Genomic DNA, 12,841 nt, shown 5'->3' with positions numbered 1-12,841 from the left:
TTTATTTGAACATTTATGTGCCTGATATTGTGCTAGGAACTGAAAATATGATGATCAAAACCAAAAATATTCCCTGTCTGTAGGGAGCTTATAGTCCAGTGTGGGGAAAAAAGCTATTAATAAAATATTTATATAAATAAATGTAAAAAATACAACCATGATAAGGGCTACAGAGGAGGGGATTCAGTGACTCTATGAGAACGCGTAATAGGAAGATTTGACATGATCATAGGGGAAAAAAAGAATGCCTCTCTGCATAAGTGCCCTCTAAGCTAATACCTGAAAGAAGAGAAGTTAAGAGAGAGGGAAAAAAACATTCTTGGAAGAGAGAATAGTATGTGCATCCCTATGACTCTAAATTAGGATAATGTATACTGAATAGCTAGTTTGCTTCCCTGTGGAGGTAGTGGCATTTTGGAGCTGGAAAAGTTAGTCACTCTTTGGTTTACCAAAAACATTTGATGCCATGCTACAAAACTCCACCTGGAAGATGGTATTTGCCATTAATACCACATGACCAACATCTATTTAGAACAGTAGGTAAAGAAATCAAACTTCATCTAAAGGAAGAATCAGTCTTTATAACTGATTTGAATGAATTAATCAGGCACAATAAACATAACAGAAACATGAGATTTTGAGGATAGTAATAGTTCTCAAAGTGTGGTTCCTGGATGAGCAAGCATCAGCATCACCTAAAAACTTATTAGAAATGCAGATATTTAACCCCACAGTAGACCTAACTGAATGAGAAACTCAGGGATTAGATCCCAGCAATTTGCATTTTAACAAGTTTTTAAGGATGTTCTGATGCACGTTAAAGTATGAGAACCATGATAGGATTGAATTGTCCAAGACCAGGAGCCATGGGAACCTTTGGAAGGTGTAGGAGTGACCCCTGATTGAGTACAGGAAAGTCTGGAGTACAGGGGAAGGATGTTGGGGGACAGATGGTAAGCTTTGTTGTTGTTGTTGTTGCTGTTGTTGCTATTATTTTTCAATCCAGAGACTGGAACATAAACTAAACAATGTTAGATACCACCTAATTCTGCTATAACTTAGATGCTTGAAGATCTTTGATTAGAATTAAGATAAATCTAAAGAAAGTTACTTTCATCGAATGCCACTTACCTGGAATCTAGCTATTTTAATGGACCTTGTTGCTTTGTTTGCTTTTAGTTTTTCAGAAAATTTGAAAGTATATGCACTCTAGAGTATAGAGCAGGTAGCCATGCTCCAGCAATGTTTTCAAAGGAAGGATATTGGTGATATTACTCAATTAATTAGCAATAGTCAATTAATATTTAAGAAACACCTTCTACTTATAAGGTATTGTATGGAAGAACCCCATAAGAGAAGGTGTCAGTGTTGCCCTTGAGGGATTCATTTCAGATCAGATCCATGTGAAAAGTTTACTACTTCAAAACAGTGTGCCAGATAAGTGACAGAGACAGTAAGTACTACAGATGTTTCTTCAGAGGAGGGAGGGGTAATACCTCTTTTTATTATACTAATGGCAGGATCACTGCCCTGGCCATGACTCATAGAATATAAAGCATCTTGTATACTGGGAATACCTGAGGGTTTTCTTTCTTTCAAATTTCATAATTTTAATAGAGATTAAATGTCTGTCTGTAAAGTACTTGTCATTGAAATGTAATTATTGCATAACATACTGGCACATTACAATAAAGAGACTCACTGGATGTGTCATAAAATTAATTGTGAGGCAGCAAAGTCTGAGACACTGTCCAGTAGGAGTTGGTTACCGTAAGATCTTCAGTCTAATTCACAGAGTAACATCAGTAATATAGAGAAACTGAATTTGGATTCTTTGGCAGTCTGGAGATTACTAACTATTCTGATTGCCAATTGGAAATTTTATTTGGAAGAAAATTATGCTTATTTGATTTAGGTTATCTGAAATCTTTGATTTTTCATTTCTTGTATTTGATAGCACAGTGTCTTTTTGCCACAAGTTTTTCTCCTTACTCTTATAACAAACTGAAATTTAAAAATTACCAGTTTCCCCTGATATTTGAAAGTAGAGCATTCCTATGAAACCTTTTGTTAAGCCAAATGGCATAAATCAAAGAAGCAAGTGCCATTTAATTTCTATGGAAACATTTTTGAGTGTTCCCAGACCCCTAAAATAACCTACCAAATCATACCAAATATATTTAATTACAATCTAGTTTTCTACTAAACATAAGTAACACCCTTACAAGCTCTCTTAGGGTTTTCTGATATCTTAGGACACATTTTTGTAATGTATGCAAAATAAGTAGAGATAAAGCACAGATGCTCACAGACACAGTTCGAAGCTTCGCCATCTTGATGCTGCGCTGCTGAATGTGATCCCGGGGACTCAGCTTGGCGGAGCCACTCTCTCTGCTCCAGTTGCGCTGCCTGTAATACAGCTAACTGCAGAAGAAAGGCCGAATGCTATTTTTATTTTTTACCTTTTTTGATAAAATACAAGCTAAAATCTTCAGATTTCTTTCAGTTAGCGAAAACAAGTATTAATGTTGATCTTTCATAAAAGCAGAGTAAAACAGACTTTCGAAAAACGGGATACTTATATTAGTTTGTTTTTTTTGTGGATGAATGGTGTTGGTCTTGGTTCTTTAGTAAACACCTGTATGAATAATGCCAGAATTGTTGGGAGGAGGGAAAAAAAAAAGGCAAAATATGTTGGCCTCCAAGAAGTTTGTTTTTTCTAAAATGTGTTTTCCTTGTCTTTGTGTTTCTGTATCTGTTATACAAATCTTTGTTTTAGATCATATGGGTGGCTTTTTCCTCCTGTCTTTTTGAACATGTATGTTGCTGCTGTGTCTTTTTTAGTATTTAAGTGAAAGTTGACATTCCTATGAATAAAAGCCTGGAAATAAGCATTTCTGCTGGGGTTATTGAACATAAGTCAAGAAAATTATCTATTTCTTCATTGTTTTGAGCCTCCTAGCAATCTTTTTAGCTTTTTTTTAAAAAAAATAAACTTGTAATTATCACTCATAGAATAACGATACCTAAGGATGACTTTACTGAAAGACACCATATGCAGTTGAGATTCTCTTCAGAAGAGAAAAAAAATGTAAAACTTTTTTAAAATGTGTAATTCCAAACATTTAGATGATAGTGATAATAATTAGTTTTCCTTGTGTTATGTTTCTTAGTTTTATTGTCTTGTGATTATTAAAATGTGATCTGTGATTACTTTTTAGAATTTTCTGAGATTCGGTTGTGGTCTATTTTTGTAAATAACCTGTGGGAATTTGAAAAGAATGTATTTTCTGTTTCTCAGGTATAAATTAAGTTTATTCATGTCTGTGCTTTGAAAATTTTTTATATCCCTATTATTTTGTATACTTGATCTGTCACATTCTTAGGGTAGTTCATATCTCCCACTATAATGATATTTTTGTCTCTCTACTGTCATCATGTGTTTTCATGCAATTTTTTATGATAACATATAATGGTTCATGACTAATTTAAATGGATTGGACCTTTTATCGATATAAAATAAGTTGTTTTTTCTTTTTACTATTCACCTTAAATTCTATCTAGTCTGCTCTTAACATTGCTACCGCTGATTTCTTCTCCTTGCCATTTAGCTAGAATATCCTTCCTCCTTCATTTTCAAATTATCTGTGTTGTAACTTAGATGTTTCTTATATATAGTTGATAGCTGCATTTTACTTTTTTGGCCAGCTGAGGAGATACTATTTATTAATTTGAAAAATAAATGTGGCCATCGAAATTAAAATTCTGGAGAAATTTTATTAAGTGTCTTTTCCTACTAATTATATACATCTCAGTTCATCTTATTAACTGATTGGAAAGCATAGCTTATGTCAGAAAAAAACATACATTTATGTTAGAAAAAACACATTTAAGATTTTAGCTTTTACATCATGGATAAATTTATGCAGGGGCTCAATGGTCCCAGATAATTAAAAACAATGCCACTCTCATACACATTCTGGATAATCTTTAGAGCTGAAATTATTGCCACCTTGGAAAAATTAGCTTACCATTATATTAGTTGCCCAAAACAGTGATTTTTTTTTTTAAGTTACTGAACTGTTGCTCTTTGCAGAAGATAGGTCTTTTGAATCTATGGGATTTTAAGGTATTAGAGTGGTTGGTTATTGTGAAAATTGTTTTTGCATAACTAATGAGAGGAAAAGACCTAATTCACAAGGATGTAAATCCCATATAAATCTCTTTAAGTACAGCCATTTCTGGTTCCCTGTTTAATAAATAAATAATAAATTAGTGAAATTAGTAAATTAAACAGTTAAAAAGATAATAGAATAAAGCATTGTGATAAAGAGAAGTGCTAAAAAAAAAAAAAAAAAGGTTCATTGTCTGAATAAAAAATTCAAAGTTACCAGAAAGTGTCCTGGAGAAATTAAGAAGACCCTGTCACATTTCTTATTGTTTTTGGACAACAAATTTAGATACAGTTTCAGAGAGCAGGGCATATAGAATGCTTTGGCTGTATTTCATTATAAACACTTGCTTGTTAGATGCATGAGTGAAAACTACTAGTTACTCCAGATAGCTAGGACAAATATCAGACTTCTCTGCTCTTCACTCATTAAAAAGTGTTTAAAAGATAGAATTTGTAGGTACCTGTTTTTTTTTTCAAAAAAAAAAAAAACAATCTTACTAGAGCATCAGTGATCGATTATTTTATCAGAAGAATCAAGTAAAATATCAGCAAAATTAAGTTCTTCCTGTTTTTGTTTTATAATTGCTTTCACTGAATAAATACTTTCATGGAAATACCCTTGCCATTTAAAGGGGAAAAAAACATGTAAGAAATATATAAACTCAAAGCCACATATACATATATATATATTTTTTAATGAAATTAAGCTCTTTGGGCTGGAATGATCTGAATCAATTTTACCTTACTAAATATTTTTAGAGATAAGAAAATAGGACCAAGTTTAAATGACTTGTAAGAATTAATATTGGAAGAACAGAAATAATGTAACTATTTTAAAATAAATCTTTATGAGCAATACCAATTTAGAGCTGTGAAATCATTTTATGTATACATGACAATAAAGTTTTTAAATTGATAGTTTTCCTATGAGCATAGCAACAGGATGTTTAGAAATGTATCATGTGACAAGTGACATCACTTTGTATTCTACAGATCTTAAAAGAATAATGAGGAAAAATTATTAATAAAGTTGTTGGAAAATTTAATAACTACATGAGATGAACACCTGCAAAAAACAAAAACTACCAAAAGTTCACTCAGGAAAAAATAGACAATTTGCATTGTCTTGTATCTGTTAAGATGATTGACTACATAGTTTAAAATATCCCATAAAGAAAGTTCCAGGCCCATATTGCTTCACTGGGGAATTTTTTTAATTTAAAGAAGAAATAACGGCAATTCTATATTAAATGAAGAAGATTGAAGAGGAGGAAATACTTCCCAACTAATTCTATGAGGCCAACATTACTATAATATCAAAACCAAAGACATTAGAGAAAATAAAACTGTAGACCAATATACTTTATGAACATTGATGAAAAAATTCTTAACAAAATTTTAATAAATTGAATTCAACAATATGTAAAAGTGATAATACATCCTGATCAAGTAGATCCCAGGAGTACAAGATAGGTTTAACATTCACAAATCAGTCAATATAATTCACCACGTTTATGAACTGAATAGAAATAAGACCACGTGATCATCTCAGTAGATGCAGATAAAAACATTTGATAAAGTCCAATATTCATTCTTGACTTTAAGAAAAACTGCCAATAGAAAGGAACTACCTCAGCCTGATAAAGGGCACCTATAAAATCTTCTAACTAACATCATACTTAATGGTTAAACACTGAATCTTTCCCCTTGAGGTCAGAATAAGGATGTCTGCTCTCATTACTTATATTCAACATTGTACTCAAAGCTCTAACTAATGCATTAAGGCAAGAAAAAGAAATTAAAGGCATCCAGATTAGAAAGAAAGCAGTAAAAGTGTATGTATTTGAAAATTACATGAATGTCTACATAGAAAATTTGATGGAGTCTACTTTAAAAAAGCGTCTAGAACTGAGTTCAGCAATTTCAGAATATAAGATCAATATACAAAAATCTGATGTATTCATACATAGTAACAATGAACAGTTGGAAATCAAAAATTTTAAAAACCATTTTAAAATGGTAAAAAATATGTAGAACATGAATTATGAAAAATATAAAATAATTAAGAATAAATCTGACAAAAGATGTGAAGATCTATATAATGAAAACTAAAAAACAATACTGAGAGAAATTAAAGAAGACCTAAATAAATGGAGAACTATGCTGTGCCTGGATCAGAAGATTCAATATTATCCATATTCTCCAAATTCTCTATATATTCAATGCAATCCGAATGGCTTTTTTTTTTCTTGTAGAAATTAGTGAGTTGATTCTAAAATCTATCATGGAAATTCAATAGACTTAGAATAACCAAAACAACATTGAAAAAGAACAAAGTTCGAGGATTCAAATTACCTTATTTCAAGATTTATTACAAAGCTGCATTAATCGAAATAGATCAACGGAACATTGTAGAGTTCAGAAGGAGGCCTATATTTATATGGTCGATAGAGATGCAAAAGGTGGTCTTCTCCATGAATGGTGCTGTAAAAATTGGATATTCATATACTAAAAAAAGAAGGAAGGGAGGGAGGGAGGGAGGGAGGGAGGGAGGGAGGGAGGGAGGGAGGGAGGAAGGAAGGAAGGAAGGAAGGAAGGAAGGAAGGAAGGAAGGAAGGAAGGAAGGAAGGAAGGAAGGAAGGAAGGAAGGAAGGAAAAACTTTGACTCTTACTCCATACCATATATAGAAACAAATTCAAAATGGTCATAGATCTAAATATAAAACTTAAAATTATAAACATTCTAGAAGAAAGCACAGGAGACAATGATTGTGACCCTAGGTTAGGGAAAGAATTCTTAGATATGATTCCAAATGCTCAATTCATAAGAGGAAAAAGTGATAAGGGAGACTTTATTGGAATTAAAAACATCTACTCTTCTAAACACATTGTTAAGAGAATGAAAGTAGAAGTCAAATGGTAGGGGAAAAAATTTAGCCAGTCATATAACGAAGGACTTGTATCTAGAATATATAAAGAATTCTCAAAACTCAGTAGTAAGAAAGAGACAACCCCCCAAAACTGGGCAAAAGATTTGAACAGATACTTTACCAAAGAAGAAATACAGATTTCAGATTTCAACTACTAATGTGAAATTATTAACCATCAAAGAAATACAAAAGTCTTCACATCATTAAGCATCAAGAAGATACAGATTAAAACTACAGAGATAGTAGTACACATCTATTAGAATGTATAAAATTAAAAAGACTGACCATTCCAGTTAGCAGGGACTTGAGGCAAGTGGAATTTTATACACTGCTAGTGGGAATGTATTGGTTGATATGTTTATTATGTTGATTGTGGTACTTGTTTCACAAGTATATTTATGTCAGAACATAAAATCATGTTCTTTCAGTTTGTGCAGTTATTGTATGTCAATTATACCTTAATAGAGCTATTTTTAAAAATATACTAAATATTTTCCACAAATTGTTTAGTTTTTAATTTTAGAGCTTGACCTTTTTCCTTATTAATTTGAAACTCTGATTTTAAAATAAAATGTTTTCCAATCAAATGCTTACCCTGACTTTGAGTCAGTGGTTTATTTTCCTCTTTATTAATCAAACAGCAGAAGTAGATTCCCTACTTTTTTTTTTATTAATTTATCTTTTCTTGGTGACATTGGTTAATGAAATCCAGTAAGTTTCAGGTGTACAATTTAGCAGTAAAGCATATATATATATTACATTGTGTGTTCCCCTCCCATAGCTAGATTTCTTTCTGTCACCACATATTTGACGCCCTTAACCCCATTTACCTCCCCCTTCCCCCACTCTTTGGTAACCACTAATCTATAGTCCATGTCCATGAGTCTCTGTTTGTTTGTCCTGTTCATTTATTGCTTTTGGGTTTGTATACCACATATAAGTGATATCATGTTGTTTTCAACTTTTTCTGTCTGGCTTATTTCGCGTAGCATGATTATCTTGAGGTCCTTCCACTTTGTCACAAATGGCAATATTTCATCTCTTCTTATGGAGATTCCCCACTTTTAAAAAAATAATACCACCTAGGTCACTTCTGGTTTCTTTTCCATCTGGTCTCAGGCACAAGTTGTGAGGGAGTAGTGTCTGTGCAATTCACATCCTCAAGGAGGAGGAAGTCTAGCAGATTCCTGTTTAGATGAAGGCTTTCTGTTGGATAAAAACAATTGGAGTAAACCAACTAAGCGAATTGAAAATGCTAAAATTCTTATTGCAAATACTAGTATGAATACAGACAAAATAAAAATAAAAATATTTGGTTCCCAGGTAGAGTTGATTCTACAGCAAAGGCTGCTGAAATAGAACATGCAGAAAAAGAAAAAATGAAGGAGAAAGTTGAATGTATTCTCAATCATGGGATAAATTACTTTGTTAATGGGCAATTAATTTCTAATTATCCCAAACAGCTCTGGTGCTGCTGATGTTATGGCTATTAAACATGCAGATTTTGTAGGTATGGAAAGCCTGGCTCTTGTCACAGGTGGTGAAATTGCCTCTACCTTTGACAACCCTGAACTAGTGAAGAGTGGAAGTTGCAAGCTTATTGAAGAAGCCATGATTGGAGATCACAAGCTCATTCACTTTTCTGGGGTGGCCCTTGGTGAGGCTTGCACTATTGTTCTTCGTGGTGCCACTCAACAGACTTTAGATGAAAGAAAAAGATCTTTGCATGATACTCTTTGTGTTGTTGCCCAAACTGTGAAAGATTCTAGAACAGTTTATGGAGGAGGCTGTTCTGAGATGCTGATGGCTAATGCTGTGACATAGCTTGCCAATAGAACACCAGGTAAAGAAGTTGTTGCAATGGAGTCTTACACGAAAGCACTGAAAATGTTGCCAACTATTATAGCTGACATTGCAGGCTACGACAGTGCAGATCTGGTGGCATAGCTTTGAGCTAACCATAGCGAAGGCGTTATAACTGCTGGACTGGATATGAAGGGAGGCACCATTGGTGAAATGGCAACACTGAGTATAACAGAAGTTTCCAAGTGAAGCAGCAGGTTCTTCTGAGTGCAGCTGAAGCAGCAGAGGTGATTCTGCATGTGGGCAATATTGTCAAAGCAGCACCAAGGAAATGTGTCCCTTTAGGGTCCACAACCCCGTTAGGCATTCCTCTATGCTGTGATGCTCTGGACCAGTTCATAGGAAAGTTGTGTTTGAAAGACTTTGACTTCTTAAAGAAGACTGGAATCAAAGTTTATCTGGTTCTTATATCCTTAAATTTGGACAATTAGCTGTCCTTTTCTTGGTCTAACTTATTAGCTGTTCATGTTCCATAAAATTCACTTGATAAAAAAGTTCATTTCTCATACTGTGCATCAAAACAAAAATTTGAACAATTAAAAAATAGTATCATCTAATTCTAATAACAGAATCATCTAAGTATATTTTAATTAATACTTTGAATTAAAATATTAATTCAGTAAAATGATGAGATAAAGAAGAAGAAAAAAAAACTTCAAGATACTGTGAAAACTTTTAAAATAGACACTGTTATAACTAGGCTGAATTTTGTCCTCCCAAAATTCATATATTGAAGTCTTAACTCCCAGTGCCTCAGAATACGACTGTATTTGGAGATGACATCTTTAAAGAAGTAATTAAGTTAAAATTAGGCTGTAAAGGTGGGCCCTAATCCACTGTGAAAGTGTTCTTAAAGGGTAAGAAGAGAAAGTTAGGATGGACACACAGACAGAAGACCGTGTGAAGACACAGGGAGAAGATGGTCACCTAGAATCCAAGAAGAGAAGCCTTAGAGAAAACCAGCTCTCCTGGCTCCTTGATCTTGAACTTCCAGCCTCCAGAACTGTGAGAAAACAAATTTCAGTCGTTCAAGCCACCCAGTCTGTGGTATTTGTAATGGCAGTCCTAGTGAATTAATATAGGCAGAATGAAAAAAGTGAAATAAAACATCTAAAATATGTAGTGACTAAGTTTACACCTTTAATGGAGGTCTTAAACAACAAATTACACAGATTCTCTTTTCTTTTTAAATAGAAAATTAGTAAACTAGACAGTAACACTTACGAGATCATCTGGCTGTTAAAAATGTAGGAGAGTTCAGGTTCTTGGAGGATTGAATAAGAAGTCCAACATACTGTAATATGAGTTCCAGAAGGAAAACTGGAGAGAATAGGAACAGAACAGTAATTATTTTAAAAATAAAAAAGAGGCAAAATTATCAAAGAATTTAACTCAACCTAGAATAACACTGTCTAGTAGAAATATAATATACACTATATATATAATTTGAAATTATCTAGGAGCCACATTAAAAAAGATTTTAAAAGAAACATGAAATTAATTTTAATATGTTATTTAATTCGATGTGTTAAAATATTTCAAATGTAATCAACGTGAAAAATATTAGTAAGATGTACACTTTTTTGTACTAAGTCAAAAATCTATTTTACACTAATCTCAATTTGGACTTTAAATTTCATCAGGAATATTTAGATTTTATAAAGTATGCTGGCGAAAAAGAAGATTTATATACTCAAATTGTTCCAAGAATACTTAAAAGTTTTCTAATAACTGATTAGTATTGATTTTAAAATTTAAATTAAAATAAATTTAAAATTCAGTTTCTCAGTTATGTTAGCCACATTTCAAGTTCTTAAAAGCCACGTGTGGCAAATGGCTACTGCACTGGGATGTGCAGATGGAATTTGATGTCTTCATAAATTGCAGTTCAAGAAAAGAGTCAATAACATGAAAACAGAGTATTCACTATCAAAGAAACCCTCTTTGAAGAAATTACTGAAAGGTGTATTTTAGTAAGACGGAAATTTAACCCAGAAGGAAGAGGAAAGCTCCAAGAAGGAATGATAAGCAGAAGTGTGTTGATTAGTCAACATGATGTTTAATCTAAACAGCATTAGCTGTATAAAACCTTAATAATAATGATGTCAGCTTCAAAATTATAAATAAAATAACATTTAGACTGGTGTAAATGATGAGAATGAAAACAATTTAAAGGGTTGATTCTGTTCATGAGAATAGTAGGGATATTGACTTTAGAGTTAGCATAATCAAATATTCTTAAAGTTGGTAAGAATAATCATAAAACCAAAAGAGGGAAAATGTAAAACTTCCAGTCTGGTGGAACCAAAAGAGAATAAGTAACTCAATTCATGAGAAAGGAGATGAAGCACTGAACTTCGAATTTAATTCCTGACTTACTTTTTTAAGCCTTGAAAGGAAATAATAGAAAGTTTTTATGGATTAAAAGCTTTTGCGGAAATATTTGTATAATGTACGCAGCTTCTAAAAGACCAAAACCTAAGTAGTCTGTATTACGTTCCTAATTATCTACAATCATAATTTTGTCGATTAGCAAGGTGCATCAGTTGTCTTTGACATGCTACATCTTGCCCTGCATTTACAGGGCCAGAATTAACAGGTTCTTCAAGTTGAATGTGTTTGAACCTGATAAATTACGCCATTTGTTCTCTGGAAACAAACTATAAAACATTAAATTATTTTAATATCTAGCATTCTTAAAATGAATAATGTAGGTTGTTTAACAAGTATATGAAGCACTTAGAGTAAACCTGTCCTATTCCACAAATACACAGTCAATACACTGTGTTTTGATTTGAATTTATTTTGGCTCTAGATGTTACAAACAGACCATTTTATAAACTTTAAGTTATACATTTAGAAGGAAAAGTTGCTATGGGTCATGTACTCTAGCTCTGTACTTGCTAATGTATGTCATTTTACTCACTATATTTATTGTTTTAATTTATATACTTATAGGGGTTTTTAAAAATATTGAGATATAATGTATACAGTAAAAGGCATTATTCTTAATTGTACAGCCTGATGAATTTTATGAATGTATACACCCATCTACTCACCACTGGGTGCAGGAACATTTCTAGCACCCAAGAAGTCTCCCTCATGTTCCCTTGTAGTCAGTAGATTTGGGGTTACCAAGAGTAGTCATTATTATGACATCACATAGATTAAATTTAAACATCATACAAATAGAATCATACAATGTGAACTCTTTTGTGCCTGCCTTTTACTCAACATTCTGACTGAGATTTATCCACATTATATAACTAAGCTATTTAAAGAAAACTTTTTACAATTATTTCACTACTTTTTTCTCAAATATAGAAATTAAAAGGTGGCTTTATGCCTCGTATCATTTAGTAACAAGTTAAGATTTTTGCTTTCTTTTTTTAAAATTAATTTTTGTTTTTTTCTGTTTTGTTTGTTCATTTATTTTATTCCACATATAAATGATATCATATGATATTTGCCTTTCTCTGCCTGACTTATTTCACATAGCATAGTAACCTCTAGGTCCATCCATGTTATTGCAAATGGTAAGAATTTATTCTTTTTTATGGCCGATTAATATTCCATTGTATCTTTGTACCACATCTTCTTTATCCAGTCATCTATTGATGGGCACTTAGGTTGCTTCCATATCTTGTCTTTTGTAAATAATGCTGCAAGGTTTTTACTTTCTTTGGGTGTTGTGCATCAGTCATGGTTAACATTTTTATGAGAAACGTATCCTTAATTTTTTTTTTTTTGGAAAAATGGAATAGTTTACCATTCAACTAAGCCTCCCCCTTCCTTTTCTTTTTTTTTGAATATGTGAAAACAAAGTTATAAACCATTTTGTTTAGTATTTTGGCATGAAATTTTGGGGTGTGTA

The 12,841-nt window shown here is 32.4% G+C and overlaps 1 protein-coding gene and 1 pseudogene across 1 annotated transcript in view; both read left to right on the top strand.

The window, feature by feature from the left end:
* PTPN13 (protein tyrosine phosphatase, non-receptor type 13) overlaps positions 1–12,841 on the top strand; it is a 176,472-nt gene that overhangs the window by 44,136 nt on the left and 119,495 nt on the right. The gene's annotated exons all lie outside the window — the stretch shown is intronic.
* Positions 6,628–10,425, top strand: LOC105289610 (annotated as a pseudogene).

This window comes from Pteropus vampyrus, unplaced genomic scaffold (genome assembly GCF_000151845.1).
Source record: "Pteropus vampyrus isolate Shadow unplaced genomic scaffold, Pvam_2.0 Scaffold25, whole genome shotgun sequence".
Taxonomy (NCBI): domain Eukaryota; kingdom Metazoa; phylum Chordata; class Mammalia; order Chiroptera; family Pteropodidae; genus Pteropus; species Pteropus vampyrus.
This window is presented reverse-complemented; position numbering and strand designations above follow the sequence as displayed.